Source organism: Panthera leo, chromosome C2 (assembly GCF_018350215.1).
Source record: "Panthera leo isolate Ple1 chromosome C2, P.leo_Ple1_pat1.1, whole genome shotgun sequence".
Taxonomy (NCBI): Eukaryota; Metazoa; Chordata; class Mammalia; order Carnivora; family Felidae; genus Panthera; species Panthera leo.
The window spans coordinates 106,652,321-106,674,972 of record NC_056687.1 but is presented as its reverse complement, the minus strand read 5'-3'; the positions used below and the strand labels follow the sequence as shown (position 1 = coordinate 106,674,972).

The 22,652-nt window shown below is 38.6% G+C and overlaps 1 long non-coding RNA gene across 2 annotated transcripts in view; it reads left to right on the top strand.

Annotated features, from left to right (window-relative positions):
* The first annotated feature begins 10,918 nt into the window (after positions 1-10,918).
* Positions 10,919-22,652, top strand: part of LOC122229970 — a 78,823-nt gene continuing 67,089 nt past the window's right edge. For both annotated transcript variants that reach the window (XR_006207222.1, XR_006207223.1), the window contains exon 1: positions 10,919-11,211. This is a non-coding gene — a long non-coding RNA (uncharacterized LOC122229970). The remainder of the gene's footprint in view (positions 11,212-22,652) is intronic.

Genomic DNA, 22,652 nt, shown 5'->3' with positions numbered 1-22,652 from the left:
TGCATATCTCAACGCACACAAAAAAATTGGCTCGTCTCTGGAGCCAAATTTATATTTGTTTGTTCTGCAAATGAACTATAACAAAAATGTAATATCTACATACTTTATATTTATTTTAAATCACAAGACACTTCCTTTCATGAGCAACACTATTTTAACCTATTTCTGATTTTTATTCCCTGACTAGCTCTATTATCAAGACAAAAGCATAAAAGAAAACTAAGGAAAAACGGAATGCAAAAAAAAAAGTCAAAAAGATTTTTAATTCTTTCTACCAATTAAATGTTGGGTTATGTTATAAAAGATCACGTAGGGCACACTTCATGAAAATAACTTAAAAAAATAATAATTTTATTTTTCACGCTGAACAATCAGAAGATGTTAATGATGAGGTAAAAAAACGAAGTTACCTAGTGAGGGTGGAGTTCAGGAGGTCTTATTAGTAGCTCTGTATTACAATCTAGAAGCGTCTTTATGTAGACTAATCATATTGCAAGTCCAGAGGAGATTTACAATCTGATTTGCCACAGAGAACTCCATGTAATCTTCGTTGAGGAGTGACACCATTTTATCTTTGCACGATTCCCTGTTTCTCACACAAGTAATTCTGTCCTTTCTACATTGTCAGCTCTGACAGGCTGATTTAATCTGCAGGATTCTGAATGCCTCTGACCACTGCAGCGAGTCATTAACCTTGACTCGCATAATTGAATTCAAGGTTGATTGCCTGTGACCCTCTGCGCTGAGGTCTTCTAAATGTACATATTCATTACGGGCGGCCTTGCTAAACGGATTGCACAGGGAAAGCTGTAGCAGTCTGCCTGTTTGGTATGCAGGGGGCGAAGAGGGCACTAATTGCATGTTAGAGCTGAGGATTAGATTATGAAACGAGTGAGAAAATGAAGATAGATCCTCTGACACTGTCAGATTAGGGGCAGCAACGTGCGGGAATATGACATTGAAATTTACAGTGACATTAACAGAAAGAAAATTAGAAACAAATAGACATTGGACATTTTTTTTTTTTGAAAACCTTCATATTTTCTACCATCACCTAATAAACAGGATATGGGAGCCAAAGCCTGTTTCTTTTCTCATTTGCATAATCGCAGCAGAACAATAGAATTTTTAGGAAGCTTTTTTGAAAACTCGGAAATCACATTATGGTCACTTTCACATTGCATGTTATGCAATATCTACGGCATGTTTAAATAATTGGCTTTACACACCAAATGCCAAGAAAAGACATTCACACAACTTCAGTAAACCCAGAGAATATACAAATGTTTAAATTCAAAATTATTGCTAACAATTCTATCAACCAATACTATACGGTTCAATTTTCGTGAAAGCCAGCTTATGAAGTTATCGCTATTTCTATTCTTCCATTGATTTTGTGCCGCTTCATAGTTAAAGTAAGTGCCTGTTTATTCAAATCAAACAAGTCTTCCAGCCCACAAGCAGATGCTCAAGATAATAGCAAATAGTTCTACAAGTCACTTCCATTTTCCAGAAACAAATGTCTACACTGCTACAAACACACCAACAAAAAAATTTGGTCAGAGGTGAAGCTGTGTATACATTTCAGGGACCTTGTTCTTTTCCATTTAGGTGTGGGATGCTACTTAAGCAACCTTTCCTCACACTTTTGCCAGTTGTTTCAGGATTTATTTTAAAGGAAAACAACAGCCTTTCTAGAAAACAAAAACATATAAAACTTAATGGCATAGGACTTTTAAAAGCAAAAAAAAAAAAACGCTCTTGGTGTTTAATCACAGCTAGAAATGAGTGTTAAGTTGGATAAAAGTTAAAGATTTTATCTCTGGAGTTCAGTTTTGTTTTGTTTTGCTCTTGCTTTGTTTTTGAAACAAGCCCGCAGAGTGGTCCCTGTGGTGCTGTAAGATAATACTCCGGAAATGTTCTACAGCATTTTTAAATGATTAACTTAGTTTGCATTGATCTTTTAAAATGAAATTTATTTTTGCTACTTCAATAAACTCTAAATGGAAAGAGAAGTAACTTCCTAATAATTATGCCTTATTGGGAAGTCCCTCCCAATATAAGCAATGAACTCATGAACCAAGCCTTGAGATAAAAAGAAAGAGCTATGGATAACTTCAGTGCCTGAGAACACTCATGCTTTTCAGAGGATGCATAGATGGTCTCCAGTGCACCTGAGTGCATTGAATGATTACCTACTAATAGTTGTATTTAATACCTGTCATCCAAATTTATTAAGTACATAATTAAGACACCTTTCAAGTGTGGTCACTGAACCACAGGGCTTGATCCTAATGCTGGTTCTGACAGGTATCTATGGAAGCCAATCTAGATTTCCCCTCCAATTTCCCTTTGCAATCAGCATTTGTGCACATATGGCACAATGGTTAAACATATTGAGCTTTATTAAAGCCACGAAGCACAGATTTAAATCCCAATCCTATTAATTACTACCTAGGTAGCCTTGGGTAAATTACTTCGTCTCTCTAACCCTCAGTGTCACCATCTGTAAAAGGGGACCAAAGACAGTAACTAGCTCATAGCTGACACACACAGTATGTGCTTAACATGATAGAGATAGAACTGACGTATAACATTGTGTAAGGTGAACAAAAAAGGTGATATATTCATTTGTTGTGAAATGATTACCACAATAAAATTAGCTAACTCATCTATCATCTCACGTGTTATCTTTGTGTATATGTGTGTGGTGAGAACTTTTAAGATCTACTCACTTTTTAACATTCAAGCATACAATACAGTATTATTAGCTATAGTCACCATACTGTACAGCAGATCCCTAGAACTTATTCATCTTACAGCTGGAAGTTGTACCCTTTGACCACATTCCCCCATTTCCCTCAGCCACAGGGCCCCTGGTAACTACCAATCTCCTCTCTGCTTCTGTGAGTTCCATTTTTTTAGAGTCTACATATAAGTGAGATCATACAGTATTTATCTTTCTCTGACTTATTTCACTTAGTTAGCATAATGCCCTCAAGATTCAACCATGATGTTGCAAATGATAGGATTTCCTTCTTTTTCGTGGCTGAATAATATTCTATTGTGTACATATCTCACACTTTCTTTCTTTATTCACCTGGTAGCCGTTATTAGCAGTATTTGCATCCGGACCCCACGTGGAGTATTGTTCCGGAGAACCAGGATGTCACTTCATCCAAGGATGTGAGATGCAGTCCAAATTGCTTATTCCATAATTTAAAATACACTTTTACTAACATTTAAATACTTATCAGACAGCTGATAACAGTGATATGAGAAAGAGACCTCCCTCACCTCTGGGCTGCCCTAAAGTCGAAGGTAATGAAATGCAGCTGGCCACTGAGCATCCTTCCTGGATCTCGTGAGACACAGGTGGGCAGTTTTTGTTTCCCTTTCTTGCAATGAGGAAATGTTCATGTGTCCTAACTGGAAAATGACACTAGCTATACACTTGTCCAATGAACAGCATAGATCATCCACATTCTCTCCAGCCCTGCATCAAGTGTCATATCTTCATTATATTGATCGCCCACCCATCATGACTGTTTAGTATTTGACTTCCTGTCAAGGCAGAATAAAAAATGTGAAAGAGTTTTGGAAACTATAAAGCACTGTAAAGAAAGGAGGTATATTATTATTAGTGACTATTATTTAGGACAGCCTCATCTTTTCCTTAGATTGACCAAGGAAAAGCCCTGGTTTCCACTTTCCTGGCACTTCCAGAGTCTCTACCACTCTATGCTTTGAAAATGAGTCTTTGTGGATCCAGTGGCATCAGGTCTCATGAAAACAAAGAACCCAGCCAAATACTTACGAAAAGTGATTGTTGAACTTCTTAAGTTTTAAAGTTAATTGAAACGACAACATATGTATCATGAATTACTGTGCCCTTAACAGGCATAGAACAACTCCTGAGATTCAATAAATGTTCATGGCACTTAAGACAGTAAACAAGGAAAGCCTGGTGCCCGTCTGGATTAAATAATGCTGCCTTGGGTTTATCCAGCACCTACTCTAAACTCAAAGAGACTCAGAGCACCTTATCAAATGTGTGTTCAGGGCCCGGACCTCTACCATGAGCCCTTAACCACTAGCCCGGAATGTATTCGAGAAGAAAATGGTTATGTCCGCTCAAACTGCAAAGAATTCCTCTCTTTTCTTCCCACAGAATACCTGCCTCTTCCTTGAGACCGTCTGCAACAATCCTTGATACCTGGAGGAAAGTCAGCTCCAGCAGGTTTCTCTGTACCCACTCACAAGCATCCTGCTTGTCATCATGAATCACTAGCTGCTTCTAGTTTGTGTGGGTTTTTTTCCAGGTGGTTATTACTGTTTGCTTTTTGTTTATTTGTATTATTTGGAGGATGAAGAAGGGGGAATGGATACCAGCATTTAAATTGGTAAGAGCCAAGTATACAGGTAGCTAAATTCAACAAAAATGAAAAACGACTAGTTTTGATGCCTTTGACCAAAAATGACTTTTCCTTTCCACATCTCTTCCAAGCAAGTGTGCAGTTGCGTAAATTAAGGCAAAAAAAAAGGATTTTCTCAAAGTCACTGTGTTAGTTATCATGGTCCCAGGTGAGTGATAAGTTATGAGCTAGAGTACAGCGTCCCTGTCCTTTAGTAATTTACATTCTTGTGGGAAAACAGGACCTCAAGGATTCAATAGAACTGGGTTGGCATGTGAGGAGAGCCAATGTGTGGGACAGACAGTAAAAGGCACAGGTAATCCATGGAAGGACAGCAACATTAGCTAGCAGGTGCTTGGAGAACTAAGAGGAAGGGTGTGTCTTCAACCAGACTTTGCAACAAGGACACGATGTAGGCAAGAAGAGAGGAGAAACGAGGGCTTCTCACAGAAGAAGTAGAATTACATGTGTTTATATTTGCATAACTGTGAGGTTATTTGCCCTAGCACAGAGAATTTTCAGAGGCAAGTAATAGGATATGAGATGCAATTTTTTAAGTTTATTTATTTATCTTGAGAGAGACAGAGAGAGCACAAGCTGGAGAGACAGAAAGAGAGAGGGAGAAAGAAAGAATCCCAAGCAGGCTCTGCACTGTCAGCCCAGAGCCTGATGCAGGGCTCAATCTCAGGAACTGTGAGATTGTGACCTGAGTTGAAATCAAGAGTTGGAGCCTTAACTGACTGAGCCATCCAGGTGCCTCTGAGATGTAATTTTTTAAAAGCAACACCCTAAGGTGTTTGGATCATATTATGTCATTCAATACTCACAACCCTGCAAGGCAGACAAGTGACACAGAGATTAGGTGCCGTGTGTGAGTTCACCAGCCGGTAAAAGGCAGAGGCAAGATAAGAATCCAGATTTTTTGGCTCCCTTTGTCATAGGGTTTTGTGAGGCTTCAATGAGGTAAACTGTGTAAAATGTTAAGAACAGTGCCTGGCACATAGTAAGCCCTCAAGGAATGTTAGCTATTATTACTATTTTTATCATTTTTGTTATTACAGATCTGATTGCAAGGGAAGGAGTCTGAACTTTGTCCTCTAAACCTGTGTTTCCTAAACTTCACATACTTGTGTCATTCCTCACATTGCCAAATCTGGCCTACTAGGATGCTTTCAGCTGCAAGTAGCAGAAAACAAGACAATAAAGAGTATATTGGCTCGAGTATCTGAAAATTCCAAAATGGAAGTTTGAGCAGGGCTCTGACTCCCTTTCTCTGCAGTTCTCCAAATTCTGCCCTCCTTGATTTATAGATTTTATCCTCTGACGGCTTTCCTGTGTAGGGGGAAAGAAATGAATGCCTGCCTCCCTCCCAAGGCCTCTCATCCACACAAGACTATCCAGAAGGAATGAGGTTGTTTCCTTCAACCATTGAGGGAAAATCCTGAATTTCACTCTAATTGGGTCATCTTAGGTCATGCGCCTATACCTGAACCAATCACTGTGGTAAGAGTTTGAAACTCCACTAATGAGCTTAGTCCATTCAGAGTCTTTTCCTAGTCCACCCATTCAGCCTGGCTATCTAGGATGGGAGAGGAAGAAGAGTACTGGGGATGCATCACAAAGTCCTCTACAGCTGGACACCACTTCTAATATCACTGAATGAATGTTTTTCTTTAAAATAACCCCTTTTGGGCACATGCACCCCAATGTTTATAGCAGCACTATGAACAACAGCCAAGGTATGGAAAGAGCCTGAATGTCCATTGACAGAGAATGGATAAAGAAGATATGGTAAATATACATATATATATATAGTGGAAATGCACACACACACACACACACACACACACACACACACACACATATACTTAAGATACAAAACAGATGAACATAGGGAAGGGAAGCAAAAATAATATAAAAACAGGGAGGGGGACAAAACATGAGAGACTCTTAAATATGGAGAACAAACAGAGGGTTGCTGGAGGGGGTGTGGGTGAGGGGGATGGGATAAATGGGCAAGGGGCATTAAGGAGGACACTTGTTGGGATGAGCACTGGGTGTTATACATAGGGGATGAACCACTGGAATCTACTCCTGAAATCATTATTGCACTATATGCTAACTAACTTGGATGTAAATTAAAAAATAAATAAATAAGTTTTTAAAAATATAAATAAGTAATAAATAAAATAATAAAATAAAGTAAAATAGAATAAAATAAAATAATCCCTCTTTGGGGTACCTGAGTGGCTTAGCCAGTTAAGCATCTGACTCTTAATTTCAGTTCAGATCATAATCCCAGGGTTGTAGGATCGAGCCCTGCATAGGGCTCTGTGCTGAGTGTGGAGCCTGCTTAAGATTCTCTCTCTCTCTCTCTCTCTCTCTAAAAAAAAAATAAAAAATAATAAATAAATAAAATAACCTCTCTTTAAAACAATCATTATTCCATTCTAAGCCTTAATATCTGTAAAATCACAGGTGTAACAGCTATTTCTTATTTAAAATAAATACATAACTTACAAAAAAATTTTCAAACTGTTTCCCCAACTACAAATATCATCCCACTTATATCACTGCTGAAGGCTTATATTCTGAGTTCAGTCTTCACATTTCCATTCCAGAACTCTCTAATCTCAAGACCATATTTATAACCACAGTCAGTTTTTTCCTTTCTTTTCAAGTAACATTTTCTAGGCTCTGCCTGGCTGAGATGGAAAAAACACAATACCCAACACACTGCAAAACCAGCCTAACTGTTGCCTGGTTGACTTTGCATGCAGAGAGCGCCATGGCTTAAAGGGCTGGAGTCAGTGGCAGAACCTCACACAGCAGCCTGCAGACACCCTGGCCTGTGAAAAGACAGGTTTGGCCAACTTTGACGTTATGGTTCCAGTCTTCTAATAAAAACATTCCATAGGAAATAGCTGCTGGTGAAGATGACGGCAGGAAAGACAGTGAGAGAAATTGGGACAACAGGGCCTGGAGGAAATTCTGAAACCATTACATCCAAGTCATAAACTCTCCTAGCAATAAGGCATAACTTTATAAGCAGGCAGGAGCCCAGGGTATGGATAAGGACCCCAGGAATTAAATTTACACCATCCGTCTGAGTCATAGAACTTACTGGCAAACCCCTCCTTTCTCTTAGTAGCTGTGGGTCAGGCTCAGCAAGAGTTTCCCAGGCCAAAGCAAGCAGCCGCAGCCCCAACCAGAGAGTAATTTCTTTGGACCACTAAGGAATTCTTTCTCTCTAAGAATACAGGCTGTAAAATCTACATCAAAGGGATAAGATAGCCAAACCCAGCCCTCACATCCCAGGAAAGGGCAGACATGCCAGCCTTCCCCTAGAGAAAGCATACTTGGTAAACCACACTCTAGGCTCAGAATCAAGAAATGATATCCTGGCTCTCCCACTTATGATTGGTATATCACTGCCTGTCAGCTGCTCACAGGTTCTGTCTGTAAAGTAGGATTTGGCCTCCTCTGAGTGAATTGAGGTATCCATGAGGAACCTTAAATATACAATGAGACAGGTTAATTTTATTATTGAAGACTACAACCAAAAGTAGATTTTGAAGAAACATGTGTAAAGGTACTTCTTGTAAGAAAAAATTTCAGAATCTGGCGATGTATTAAACCAAATCGACATCTCCCCTGTCGTGGGAGCACACACACACATACCTGTCACCAAGTCCTCTCTCATAACCACTTCACATGTCCTGCCTCAGGACTGGACCCCACCACTGTCTCCGCAGGATGGCTGTACAAGCATATTCCCCATCTCTCTACCTCTGGTTCCACTCCATGAGAAGCCAGCCTCCCTACTGCTTCCACTGGAATCTTAATCAAATGTAAATATGATCCTGTCCTTCCTCTCCTTCAAACCCTAAGTGGGTCTAAAGCTTTCAGAGAAAGTTAAAATTCTTCACCCTAACACCAAAGCCCTGTGTGACACCACCTGCTGTTCATCACTCATCTCCTTCCACCCACCCCCACCCCGTGCTCTCTTCCCTTTTGTCATATGAACCGCAGAAAGCAGCACTGTGTTCTTAAGCCTCCATCCCCCACACATGCTGCCCTCTACAAAGAATATTAATTCCTGCTTGTTTTTGAAACTCAATTCCTTGGGACGCCTGGGTGGCTCAGTCGGTTACACATCTGACTCTTGATTTCGGCTCAGGTCCTGATCTCATGGTCGTGGGATTGAGCCCTGTGGCAGGCTCTGTGCTGGGCATGAGGTCTGCTTAAGAGTCTTTCTCTGCCTCTGCCCATGCCCTGCTCATGCTTGTATGCTCTATCTCTCCCCCAAAAAATAAATAAATAATTAATTAAAAAAATAAAACCTTGAAACTCAATTCCAAGAAACTGTCACACGCACATACACATACACACAGACACACACACATCTGGTTTGGGTCTCTTTTCTTAGTGAGTTCCCACAATACTTCCTTGTATGCTTGTTCAGTGTACCTACCACAGTGTCCCACAGTGTTGACCTATTCTTCTTCTCTTTCATTTAATTATAAGCTCTTTGAAGGCAGGAATTATTTCACTTGACTTGGAAATATACTATCTGGTCTAGCCCAGTATCTGACATATATTTAATAGATGTGGTTCTCTGGTTTAACCAGTATTCTATAAAGTGCTAGAGTAAGGAACTTGATATCCAATTTTAAGTATATATTTGGTATAAGTTTGCCACCACTTCCTCCATATGAGGTGCTATTTCTCAGTCATTCTTCATTAAACAGGTGAGAAGCATTTATTCCATGTTGAAAAGTAAAAATCTGATTCTAACATTCACCTATATCTTACTCTAAATTGACACAGATAAACAAAGCCTAGGAAAGAGGGTACACATTTTTTTCTAAATGTGAAGACTTATAAAGTGACAGTTAATGTCACATGAGTTTATAAAAGACATTTTAGGGGCGCCTGGATGGCTCAGTCAGTTAAGCATCAGACTTTGGATCAGGTCATGATCTCATGGTCTGTGAGTTTGAGTCCCACATCAGGCTCTGTGCTGACAGCTCAGAGCCTGGAGCCTGGATTGGATTCTATGTCTCCCTCTCTCTCTGCCCCTCCCCCACTCATGCTCTATCTCTCAAAAATAAATAAACATTTAAAAAAATTTTAAGACATTTTAGTGATTTCTTGGGACTCACAATCAGGAGAAGTGCCAGATCATAAAACGTTACTCATAACTTTTGAAACTTTCTGCTTACAGATTAGTCTCCTTGCCTTAGACCCAAGGTTTCTTGCTCACAGAAAGCTAGAGCAAAGTGCTTTGAGCTCTTAGGATGAAAAGAACTTTACAACTCCAAAGTATTGTTTGGATTCTCCTGCAGACATGTTATGCCTTTGCTGCCATATGATTCCACTTTGGACCGGTATCTGTCCCATCTTTCCTAGATCCAGCATTGCTCCATTTCTAGCCTCCAGTCCTCTCCAGATTCTGGGGTCTCCCGGGTGGGCCTCCTTCTGAAGTCGCCTGATGTGCCAATCCAAGATGGTTCCAGTATCAGCCTTGACATGCAGCCCTAAATCTTTTAGACATCTGTAAACAGCATGCTGAGTTTTTCCATCATCATTTTATTTTGTCTACAGGAAAGGGTAAGCACAGTGAATGTTGTTGGTGTTTTTGATTTGAAGGCTTTTCTATGGTAGCAAATAGTATTCATGGTTTTATCCCTTCATGATTCTCCAAAATCTAAGCCAGTAAACCTCCTTTGGAAAACAACTGATCTTAATATCTGCTGGATTTTCTTTAGTGAGAGCTAAGGTCAAAACCTGAATTCTAAATACAGAAAATCACCAGGTCGGTGCATTCTCAATGATATGTGGCATTTTAGTCTATTTCACCTGGTTTCATTCATGCAACTTATCCACACATTCATCCATTCAACAAAGATTTATTGAGCAACAATATTCAGGAATTATTGTGCTATGCATTGTAGATACTCAAAGGGATGACACCCTCCCTGACCTTAATCAGCTTATACTTACAGTAGAAATAGATAAGCAAACAATTATAACATAACATCCTGCATGACTACAGAGGGGGAACCAGGTACCATGGGAGCAGAAACAAAGGCCTGAGTATGCTGTATTAGGGGAGGCAATAGTGGAGTGACGAAAGGGGTCAATTCAGCATTTCAAGTGAAAGAATGATGCTTGGAGGACCAACAGATGCTGGGCATGAGAAGGGTAGGAAGAGAAGACGAGAAGAGAAGAGAAGAGAAGAGAAGAGAAGAGAAGAGAAGAGAGAACAGGCACAGAGATTCAACGGCAGGGGCTCTATGTAGGTCTGCCTTGCTTGAACATAATGGTAGTGATGCTGCTGGGCATGTGGGCATGGGTCTGGTCAGAAAGTGTTTGATAGGCCATGTAGGAAGTTTCCATTTTCTCAGGCAGGTGATAGGAACCACTGTAGAATGTTGAGCTTGAAAATGATCCAAGGAGATCTTTGTGATGGAACTATCATTCTGAGAGCTGAATGGAGGCTGAATTGCAAGTAGGTGAGATTAAAGACACAAAGTCAAGGGAGTGGTGGTGATAATCTGCAAAAGAGAAGACAAAGGCCAGAACCAAGACAACACCAATTGCAGAGGGAAGAGAGCAAGAATGGAAAAAGACTTGGCATGTAAAAGGGCAGCATCGGGTTGGTGATGGAGTAAATGTGGGGATTCCAAAGAGGACCCGTAATAAGATTACAAAGTGGAGCCACCATGTCAGAGTGTTGGTGAAGATCACCTGGACCTGGCAACCTTTTGGAGAAGAAATTCAGGAGGAGGAAGTGAGTCTCAGACTTTCTCTACTTCACAAGAGATAATTTCTTAAATTCTTTCCTGGTTTCATGCTATCAGGATTCAGTACCTACACTTACCAAAACCCAGATGGACATACTTACCTATTCATTTATTATCTGTGCTAACAAGTAACACAGGATTTTTGTTGTTGTTGTCAGTATTTCCACATTCTACAAATCAACTGGTTGGATTGGAATTCTTTTACCCGCAGTTGTCCTCCAATTACAGGAGACTGCTAAGAGGTTGGTCCCCACTGAAATGTTTCTGTTGTCTAAAGATGGCCATCTTGTCATGGCTTTGAAAAGCCATTCTTTGTCCTCATCCATCAGCATGACTGAGCTTCCATTTACACCAACCCACATGAACAGATTGGCAAATCTTATAAATTTATAAAGCTCTTATAACGTATTGTCTTAAATCCGTGAAATACTTGAGAAAATTTGCTTTACTCCAGTGCAATGACTTTAAAATTTTAATAACACAGTTAGGAGGTAGTTACTTGCCATTTGTACCCTTTCGTAACACTCTTTTGTTAAAGAAATCAAAACTATTGAATCCCAGAATTTCTGTTTCTTTGATTTCCCTAAAAGGGAGAACTTTTTTTAGTATAATTTAAATATTTTTATTCAGAAGTGATGGTAAACCACAGGCACCAAGTAAATCAAGTGGCACATTAAGTCTAAACCCCAGAGAGTAGAAACAAGGTACAAATCTTGGGGGTAAACTATTCATGAAGAAGCCTAGAATCATGGCAGAGTATGAGTTAGATTTAAAAACCCAAGCCCAAAGCGTTGTACCAATTCAACTAACACCCATCAAAATTTTTTCTAATTCCCTGGAAAAGTGCTGATTGCAAGGAAGATACATAGATTTAGAGAGAGATGTCTAATTGTAATCCAGATCAGAGATTATTCTATTGAAATAGGGCCTAAAAGAAAAATTTAAAGCTTGCCTTTGCTTTAAGCCAACTAAAACACATGCTAGCTTTAATTTGCATTTTTATACAAATAGTATTGGGTACAGAAACAGCATAATTTTGCATCGGCAAATTTTCTCTGTATTCTTCTTTGATAAATTATTCTCTTGAAGGTATTTTTCAACTCTTACAATTTAAAAATTTTTTAGATGAGTAATTCTACCTTCCATACAAAAGACAGGCTTTCCATTTATAAGCCTGTTACCTAGAGGCACGATTAAAATGGAAACATTAAATAGAAATAAAACATAATTCTCTGGCTCTTTTCATCCACCAGCTGGCTCATTTCATAGACTCCCTCTTCAGTGAGTTCCAAATACATTAGTAGTTAGTCCATTACCTATTTGCACATCCTTCAAATTATAAAATTTAACTGTCCAAGTTTCAATTCAGGTAATCCTAAATGTTTTCATTTTATAAATAAAGCTTTGTGTGCATGTGTGCGTGTGTGTGTGTGTGTGTGTGTGTGTGTGTGTGTGTGTGTGACTGTGAGCTGGAACTTTGGATCAAATTCTTAATCAGCGTTTTCTCCAGATAGATATTCACATTCCCCAACCCATAAGAATTCCTTCATGGAACCCTCCTGTTCTCTCTCTGACAGTGAGCCCATCTCAAAAATTCACCAATAACTGGAAATCTCTCTATACTATCTCAGAAAAGCTTTTGAATTGTTAGGAATAAACTTAAAATTAAAATACCCCCTTTTTTTCTACTGTAAGGAAGAGTAACACCGATTGCTTTTATTTATTTTTATTATTAGGCACCTTGAGGTGGCTCTGATGAGGCTGCATTGCGTTGATTTAAATATGTGGTGTTGTGATAGCTGGTTATGATTTTCTGATGTTTTTCTGCAACTCTAACCATATGTAATTTTGAATTAAATGAAAGTTAAGTACTAAAACATTTTGCCCGAAGGGAATTCAGATTCCCAATGTGCTTTTAATAACTGTTTGTGAAACATTTAGGAAAATCTATGGCAACACATTTAGGAAAAAAATCAAATTACTGTTGCCTTAAGATGTTATTCTAGTGTCTAAACTTTATGAAACATCCTGTGTGGCCCAATTGTTGAACTAATCTAGTCAGTAATATTTTAGAACATACTGTATATATATAGGACTAAATTTAATTTGTATAATATTTTTTAATAATACTTCTTTAGGATACTTCTTTAAAACTCACTAAAAATGTTGTGGATGGTGCAAAAGATGTTTCATCACATATTTCTGGAAAATTGCAAACAGAGTCTAATAGAAAGCATTAAAATTAATTAGTGGAATCAGGTTAAGAACCATGAAATAACCACTTCTTTAAAAAAAAAAAAAAAAGTATGAGAGGTCTCAAGACTTCTGCAAAATCTAAAATAAAATGAAATGGTGTACCCAAGCCTAAGGTAAACAAATGCGATCTTCACCGGAAAGTGAGACAACAGGAAAGGGCTTTCTGGAAGGCTAACTCTGCAGTTGGTTGTGTAGACACTGCTTCTGAAGGTGCAATTTAAAAACTGAACTCACGTTGAAATGTGACCTGAATTTCCATTTTCTCTCACAGACAGAAATGGCTATATAACTAATTTGGGAAAAATTCAAACTATAACCTTCAATGCACAGCTCAGAATCTGTACTAAATGTGAATACCAGAATCACCTTTCATCCAGAAAGATGGTGTCCTTGAACCTAACCAGGAGATAATGAGCTTTCTTTTCCTCACATTTGTAATCCCTCACCCAAAGCTTCATTAGAATACAACCATCCCATAATACAGTTGTAGTCATTTATTTTGCTATTTATGCATGTTTTCATTTCCCTCTGTGGCCGTGAAAACAATTACAGAAACTTGTAAATTTTGTAATCCATATCTATGAAGAAACAAGTAAATTATGATGATCTAAAACAGAGTGGCAGCCAAAGGGCTTTAGTCTGAAAAGATCAGATTTTCTAAGTAACTGATATGTCAGAACCATCCCCAGTGAGGATATGACCAGAATTTTTATCCATCACTCATTAAATTATGACACTGTGTGACTTTATAAGCCCTGACTGATACAGCATCCTGATTAAAGGGTTTATTAACAAATGATTGGAAATATAGGTATTCTGTTTGTACTTCACACACTTTTGTATTATTCAGATGTTCTTTGGCAATAAAAATGTATCAACTCGTTTTGATTGGAATTCCTTTACCCCTCTGTTATGTGACACTTTCAAGTGTTGGTCATACCTAAGCATTGTTAATTGTTGAAGGTGTATGATGGGTACATGGGATTCATTTAACTGTTCTGACTTTATGGGTTGTGGATTATTTGGCAATATCCATGACAAAAAGGTTTTTTAAACGGTATCATTTGGGTAATTTCAAATATGTAGTTCTAGGGAAACAGGTTTTCTGCAATCTGTAGTTTACAGATTGGAATCTGAAGAGGAGATTTTCTCCAAGAGGAGAAAGCTGAAGTTTACAGAAGGAATCACAATTTCTTACACTTTATTTTAGAAAATGAAACTTGCAGGGCACCTGAGTGGCTCAGTTGGTTGAGCATCTAACTTCGGCTCAGGTCATGACCAAACGGTTCATGGGTTCAAGCCCAACATCGGGCTTTGTGCTGATGGCTAGGAGCCTAGAGCCTGCTTTAGATTCTGTGTTTCCCTTCCCACCTTTCCCCCTCCCCCTTCCCTCTCTGTCTCTCTCTCTTTCAAACATAAATAAATGTTTAAAAAAATGTAAAGAAAATGAAACTTGCATGAAATGCTTCCTTTCACATGTTCTGAATGGAAGGAAAAAAATCAATCGTACAATAATGACAAAGAAATTCCAAATAAAGTTTTTTTACAAACCTTGACATTAATTTGAAAAATTAGTCTGAAAAAAATACCCTCAAACTGATTGCATTACCACTCAAGACATGAAAATCTCTTAAAATAGGCCACTTAGGGTACACCTGGGTGACTCAGTCAGTTGAGCATCTGACTCTTGATTTTGGCTTGGGTCATGATCTTGTGATTCATGAGATCAAGCCCTGCACTGGGCTCTGCACTGACAGTGGGGAGCCTGCTTGGGATTCTCCCTCTGCCTCTGTCTCTCTCCATCTCTTTCAAAATAAATAAGTAAACTTAAAAAGAAATGGACCACTTAGGGGGCATCTGGGTGTCTCAGTTGGTCGAGAATCCAACTTTTGATCTCAGCTCGGGTCTTGCTCTCAGGGTCATGAGACTGAGCCCCACATTGGGCTTTACACTGGGCATGAAGCCTACTTAAAAAAAGTGGGGGCCCACTTGGGGTGAAATTGTCCTTTCAGCCATTACCACAAAATGTCTAATATCACAGGATTTTTTTAAGAACTCACTCTATTAATAATGATAAGATAAACTAATATTTCCTCTGTTCCCAGAAAGGGATGTGCTAAATGCTTTGCAATCATTGTCTCTTTTGATTCTCATGAAACCATGGGGTAGGTACTTTTATGTTCATTTTACAGAGGAGAAAGCTGAGGTTGAAGGAGGTTAACAATGGAAGGTCCCACATCAAATCAGTGACTGGGTTGGGATTTGGCCCTGGGCGGTCTGGTTCTAGAACCCATGCTCTTGGCCCAATCAAAAGAGGAAAGCAACAAAAAAACAAACTCAAATTATGTGTGGTAAAGTGAGACCAGACAAATTTAATAAAACATTGTTGAAATAATTAGCAGATGTGGAGTGTTCTAAAAATATATCATTTTAAAGCACTTAGAGGTAGATCATCCCTTTGTTTCTAACACAACCACAAGACAAATGTGAGTCCCATGTTACAGCCAGGAAGGGCCCAACTAAGAGCAGACTAACCTATGAATATTCATCATGGTCAGGGCCTGAATTATCACCTTGCTCTTCTGAGCCCAAATCCACATCCAATTCCACAACTGTCCAGCTACCTTTAAAACATAGCTTTCAGGGGATGCTTTTTTTACTCCTTATTATGATTATTTCGCCTGTTTCTTCCCATGTCTTTAAAATTTTGAAATACCTATTTTGGGGGACAGGAAGGAAGGGCCTTGGCCATTTTGTATTTCCAAAATCATTTGAGGTTCTGGTTTAAATGGTCTAGGGCAAGACTGGGACAAGGGTAGTGCTTGAAGCTCAGTAAGCAATTCTAATGAGCATCCAGGGTGAAGCCTGGCTCCTAGTGGCTTGCTGATATATAAACTGCCAAGCTAAATCAACTTAGGCTCAGTCACTACACAGAACATAGAGAAACTCAGCGTCACAGGCTTGCCCCTCAGGCCAAGAGGGCAAAATACTCAGGGTAGAAAAACAAAAGAACAGAACACTAGCATAAGTAAATCTGCCCTCTCAACTGAGGTAATAACAGAAATCTTCCAATTCCGCCATATACAGAGGATGTGTGTGAGATGCAGCATTCCTATGTGCTAGGGGGGAAATGCTTACAGGTGTGACCATAATGTCATTGAACCCTCATTGTTAAATTAATTCCAAACAGATATACTTCATGGCCCTCAAAGCTGCTTGTTCTACTCTCCTACATGTGAAACTAGAGCATTTGGGAAAAAACATGAACATCTATAAAAAGAACAGAATGGATTGCCAAAGGGAATTAGCCTTTGAATCCACACCAGCGTCATTTCCTGACTATTTGTCTACTAAGAATTGGTCAGCGATGAGATTTGATATAAATGGATACACATGGTCCCGACTTATGATGGTTCAACTTAAGATTTTTCAACTTTACAAAGGTGCAAAAGTGATAAACAGTCAGTAGAAACTGTACTTGGAATATTGAATTTTGATCTTTTTTCCATGCTAGCGATATGCAGTAAATTCGCGGCATGATACTACTCTCCTGATGAGGGATGATGAGGGAAACTCACAGCTCCTACTCCACCATGTGATCAGGGGGTCAAACAACTGATACCCTGACAACCATTCTGTGCCCCTATGGTCATTCTTTATTTCATTGTCAGTACAGTATTCAATACATTAGATATTCAACACTTTGTTATAAAATGGGCTCTGTGTTAGACGATTTTGTCCAACTATAGGCTAATGATAATGTTCTGAACATGTTTAAGGTAGGCCAGGCTAAGCTAAGCTGTTTGGTAGGTTAGACATATTTAATGCAGTTTTGAGTTATGATATTTTCCTAATATTATAATATTATTGGGATGGAACCCCATAGTCAGTCATGAAAGATCTGTATATCTGCATTACTAACTCAAACAACTAGAGGCACAAGTCGGGAAGAAAAGAATGAGAGAGTAAAAGGAAGTGGGCATTGAAAATGGAGGAAGAGTACTTTACACTCATTAGTATGGCTATAACCAAACAGGTGGACTTACCAAATGGTGAGGATGCAGGGAAATTGAAACGCTCATAAATTGCTTGTGGGAATGTAAAATGGTACACAGACACTTTAACAAACAGTTTGACAGTTTCTTAAAAAGTTAACCATGCACTTACAGTATGACCCTGTAATTCCTAGGTATATATACAAAAGAAATGAAAACATATCAGCAAAAAGCCTTAAAAGCAAATATTCATAGCAGAACTATTCATAAGAGCCAAAAAATGGAAGCAATTCAAATGCCTAACACATGGTAAATGCTAAACAAAATGTATACTATGGACTTAATGTTTGCAGTCCCCCAAATTCCTGTGTTGAAACCTAGTCCCCAATGTGATGGTGTTTGGAGGTGGGGCCTTTGGGAAGTGATCAGGTCATGAGGGTGGAGCCCTCATGAATAGTATTAGTGCCTTTATAAAAGAGACGCCACAGAGATCCCTCACCCCCTCTGACATGTTAAGACACACCAAAACAAAACAAAACAAAAAACAAAAACAAAAAAAAAACAGCCATCTAAGAACCAGGAAGCAGACTCTCACCAAACACTGAATCTGTAATCTTAGACTTCCCAGCCTCCAGAACTGTGAGAAATAAATTTCTGTTTATAATCCACATCATCTCTGGTATTTTGGTACAGCAACCCTAACAGACTATGACAATGTGCTACATCCATATAATGGAATACTACTAAGCAATATAGAGGAATGGACAATTGAAACACATGCATAGATGAATCTCAGAAGCATTATGTCAAGTGAAAAAGGCCATGCACAAAAGACTACATATTGTTTCATTCCATTCACATGAAATTTCTAGAAAAGGCAAAACTATAGAGACCGAAAGCAGATCAGTAGTTGCTTAAGGCTAGGAGTATGAGCAGAAATTGACTACAAATGAACACAAAGGTACTTTTTGAATGATAGAAGTATTTTAAACTTGAGTGTTGATGATAGTCACACAACTACATAAATTTACTAAAAGTCACTGAATTATACATTTACAATAGGTGAATTATATAGTATCAAATTATACCTCAATAAAGCTATTGAAAGATTATATATATATGTATATATATGTGTATATATATACATATATATATGTGTATATATACATATATATATATATATATGGGAGCGAGAGAGAGAAAGGTAGAAGTGAAGAATAAGAAGTATGGAGGGGGTAGGAACATTTATGGAATAGAAGAAAAGAATGACATACACAAATATAGGAAGCCATACCACCATGGACTGTGAAAGCAGACCATGTTTCCTTGCTTTCTGTGTTTTATTCTTTGTGCTTATATTTTTGACTCAAATTGTACACCCAAGACGTTACAGAATTTTAGAAATATTTGGTATAAACAACAAAATTTCAAATGCTCTAACAGTGAAGGAAAATAAGTGAAGTAGAACATCACATATATATGTGTCGCTGATTCTTTGTATGTTGCATTTTCCCAAGCATTTGGTTTCCAGGTTTAAGTCATACTTATGATATTGCCTTTGCACCAAGTGAATTATACCCAAGTTTGATACCATTTTCTGTAGCTTGCAGTACCTGTGAAGTCAAGCTGCTGTTTCTTGACATTGCTGAGTACCATTTCTCATGACTTGAAAATATCTCCCTTTCTTGCCACTTTGCATGTCAATTTCTCCTGATTCCCATATCTCCTCTCCTTTCTGCTGTCAGTGGGAAATTTTTTAGAAAGCAGAGAAGAGAATGTAAATAGTAAAGAATGATACTGTATGTTAACAAACAAAACTTTTCCTCCTTGACTTCATGAAAATAAGGACAATAGCAACCCCATCAAAACAAGGTGGGGAAAGAGGGAGACCCAACTCTTTCTCCCCATTGCTTTACTCTTCCTGTGCTTTGGTCTCCACTGTAACTCACCTGCCATGTCCCTGCCTGGCAAGCCAGCCTATGTCCTATGCTTTACATTTCTTGTAATACACATGCACTCTTGTTATCAAGGGATGCACAGCAAAGGAAACATGATGTTTTAAATTTCTCACTCAAGACCTCATATGATTCTTTCCACTTAAAAAATATATATCTAAGCTCAATTGAAGAATATTTTGGCAACTGTTATTTGGGACCAGTCATATTGGAAAATTTATTTGTCAGTTGCTGACAGTGTAACTCTATGCTCTATGTGCCTCTAACCTAAGGACTTCCACAGAGAAATAAATTGGAAATGTAAATTTTTTACAGGATAACAGAGGAATAAACAGTTATCTCAAAAGTCTTTTCAACGACAAAGCTAAGAGGTCTTTGGAATGTTTGGCTATATTCCAATGCACACCCCATCTTGCATTCTGCAGGAATTCAGGCAGCTGAAAAGTGTACCATCCATTACATGTGTGTCTGCTCATTCAGCAAGTGCTTTATGACAAAGGCCAGGGTTTCTCAACCTCAGCACTAACATTTTGGGTCAGATTTTTTTTTAAGCTTTTATTTTTAAGTAATCTCCACACCCAACCTGGGGCTGGAACTCACAACCCTGAGATCAAGAGTCACATGCTCTACCAACTTAGCCAGCCAGGGCACCTGGGTCAGATTATTCTTTGTCATGTCTGATGTTTAGCAGCATCCCTGCTCACTACCCAGTAGATATCAGAAGTCACTCCCCCTCCCCACATCCCCATCTGTGAATTTGACAACTGAAATTGTCTCCACATATTGCCAACTATTCTCTGTTGGACAAAGTCACCTCCAGTTGAAAAATTACTAGAGGCTATGCCCAGTCTGAACCTACAGACCCCAAAACACTGGAATCATGGCTAACCTGTGGGCATGGAGGATCCAGTCAGTGCATTCCAGACTCTCTAAAGAAAGGTATGAACCCAGAGCTAAACTTCTAATATAATCTACAAATATTTAAACACCTTGGGAAGGACAGGGCAACATGCCCTGCAGCAGTTAGATGGTTATCATACCTTACTCATGAACACTTGTAAAATACTGGAATTTAGGCTCTTGGATCACCAAATTACCCATGAACTCTCAAACAGCAAAAATGTAAACATCCCTGGTAGTGACATAAAAAGGGAAACAAGTGTCACATTGTAGTAATTAACAAATTTTCCAATCTGCTCTAAATATCTGATACTAGAAATGTATTGTTCAATCTAGCTGACATTGTTTTTTTTAGAGAAACCCAATCAAGACATACAAATGGGCAAAACAAATGAACAAACGAACAGACTAAAAGATTTGACAAAAGAAACACGTGAAACTGAGCAGCTTACCAGACAAATGAAAGCTTCCCCCTCGCCAGAGAAAATGGCTTTTGCTTCACTCACCCACGTTTAACATACAGACATTTAAGGAAATCTGTCCCCAAATGGCCATTTCTTTCCTCATGACAAAAGATCCTAAATATTTTTTGTTTGCAGGATAAAAAAAAAATACTCTCCTAACAAAAAACAGTTGTAGACGTTTTGTAATTCTTTTTAGAAAAAATAACCGAAGACACATAGTCTAATTCATTTCAGCTGAAATTTCATTTACTAACTAACCACACTAATGAGCTGCTGCCCAGGGAGTTCTAATTAGATTCGCTGTATTTCTGTCACTGACATTAATTTCTTTACTTCAACTTCTAGAAAAAGTTTGATGTTTTCCGGATTTTTTAAGCAGGAAAAATTTAAGGATTTCAACAGTTTTAACTAATCCTAAATTTTTTTTAACTGCTGCAGTTGTATGGCATAACATATTTCTGAATTGAAAAACACAACGTTGACATTCCTATACATGCCAATACTCATTTTATCAAGATGGCTGGTAAGCTCGTGCTTGAAACTGTTGTTCATTATACTGTTTTTGTTCTTTATATATATTCTGGGGTTGGGTCAGAAGATTAAGTCCATATAGCCATCAAGCCATGTTCTCCAAATCAAAATTACATTCAAAGGACTTTCAGAAGGCTAGCTTCCAACTAGCTTTCTACTTGCTAATTCCGCAATTTAAAACAAAATATTGTTCTGCTACTATTTTACTATAATTGCATTACACTGAACTTCCTGCATTATTCTCAGCATGAAACTGAAAAGCATACTTCTCAAATAAATCTTATGTGCATCCTCTATTACATCACTGAATAAATAAAAACAATGCAAGCATCATCCAGTTTATAAACACCAGATTGCAAAAAATCCACAGATCTAAATGGCCACAGCTGCCCTACCCCACCCCCAGGCCATGTGCTGTCCTGATATGGAAGCCATTATGAAAAAGCTCAGAACTTTTAGAAAGAATGTGGAATGCTATACAACAGGCATACAGAGATGACCCCCATACATGCCAGAAGTTTTCTCTATCTCCTTATTACAGTGTCTAATATTCTTCAAATTACAAGTCTCTTTGAATTAACAAGCTTCTTTAAAATGCAAATGACTCCCAGAGAGGTAATTATATTCTTTAATTAATTAGGGCAGATTGCATTGCTCCTAATACCTAACTAACATTATCCGGGATGAAGGATTACCAGGCAGTAATAGCAGCTGACCAGTAGCCACAGTACAGGGAACAGCTGTCGTGATGGCTGTATTGCAGCAGTAGCAAGCATTAACTCTGTGCCAGACCCTGTGCCAACACCCCTGTGTGGCTTGCCTCATTTAACACTCTCAGAAATCCTGGGAAAGCATTTCAGAGAGGCAAAGCAGTAGTTGTCAAAATATGGCCCCTGGACCGGCAGCATCAGCATTCCCTGGGAATTTGTGACAAATTCAAGTTCTCAGCCTCCGCCACAGACCTACTGAAACAGAAACTTTGGGGACGAACCAGCAGTCTGTGTGGTAACAGAACCTCCAGGAGATTCTGACACTTGCTAAAGTTTGAAAAACACTGGGCTGTATAGATTTGTAGAGAAAAGTCACATGCAAGTACACATACGCAGGCTCACGCACTCATACATACAAATGCAGACGCATGCACATGTACTAAATTAGAGTTTCCAACCTATTTATGAAACAATACTGAGTTTAAGCAGAAATGATTGGTCCCAAAGAGCAGAGGCAGATTGCACATCCCAGAGTTGCTGGACAAGGCCCCAGCAAGGATCCCCAACAGTGATTGATGATGTCCTTGCAAGTCAGATCCAAGGAGTTAACTTTGAGC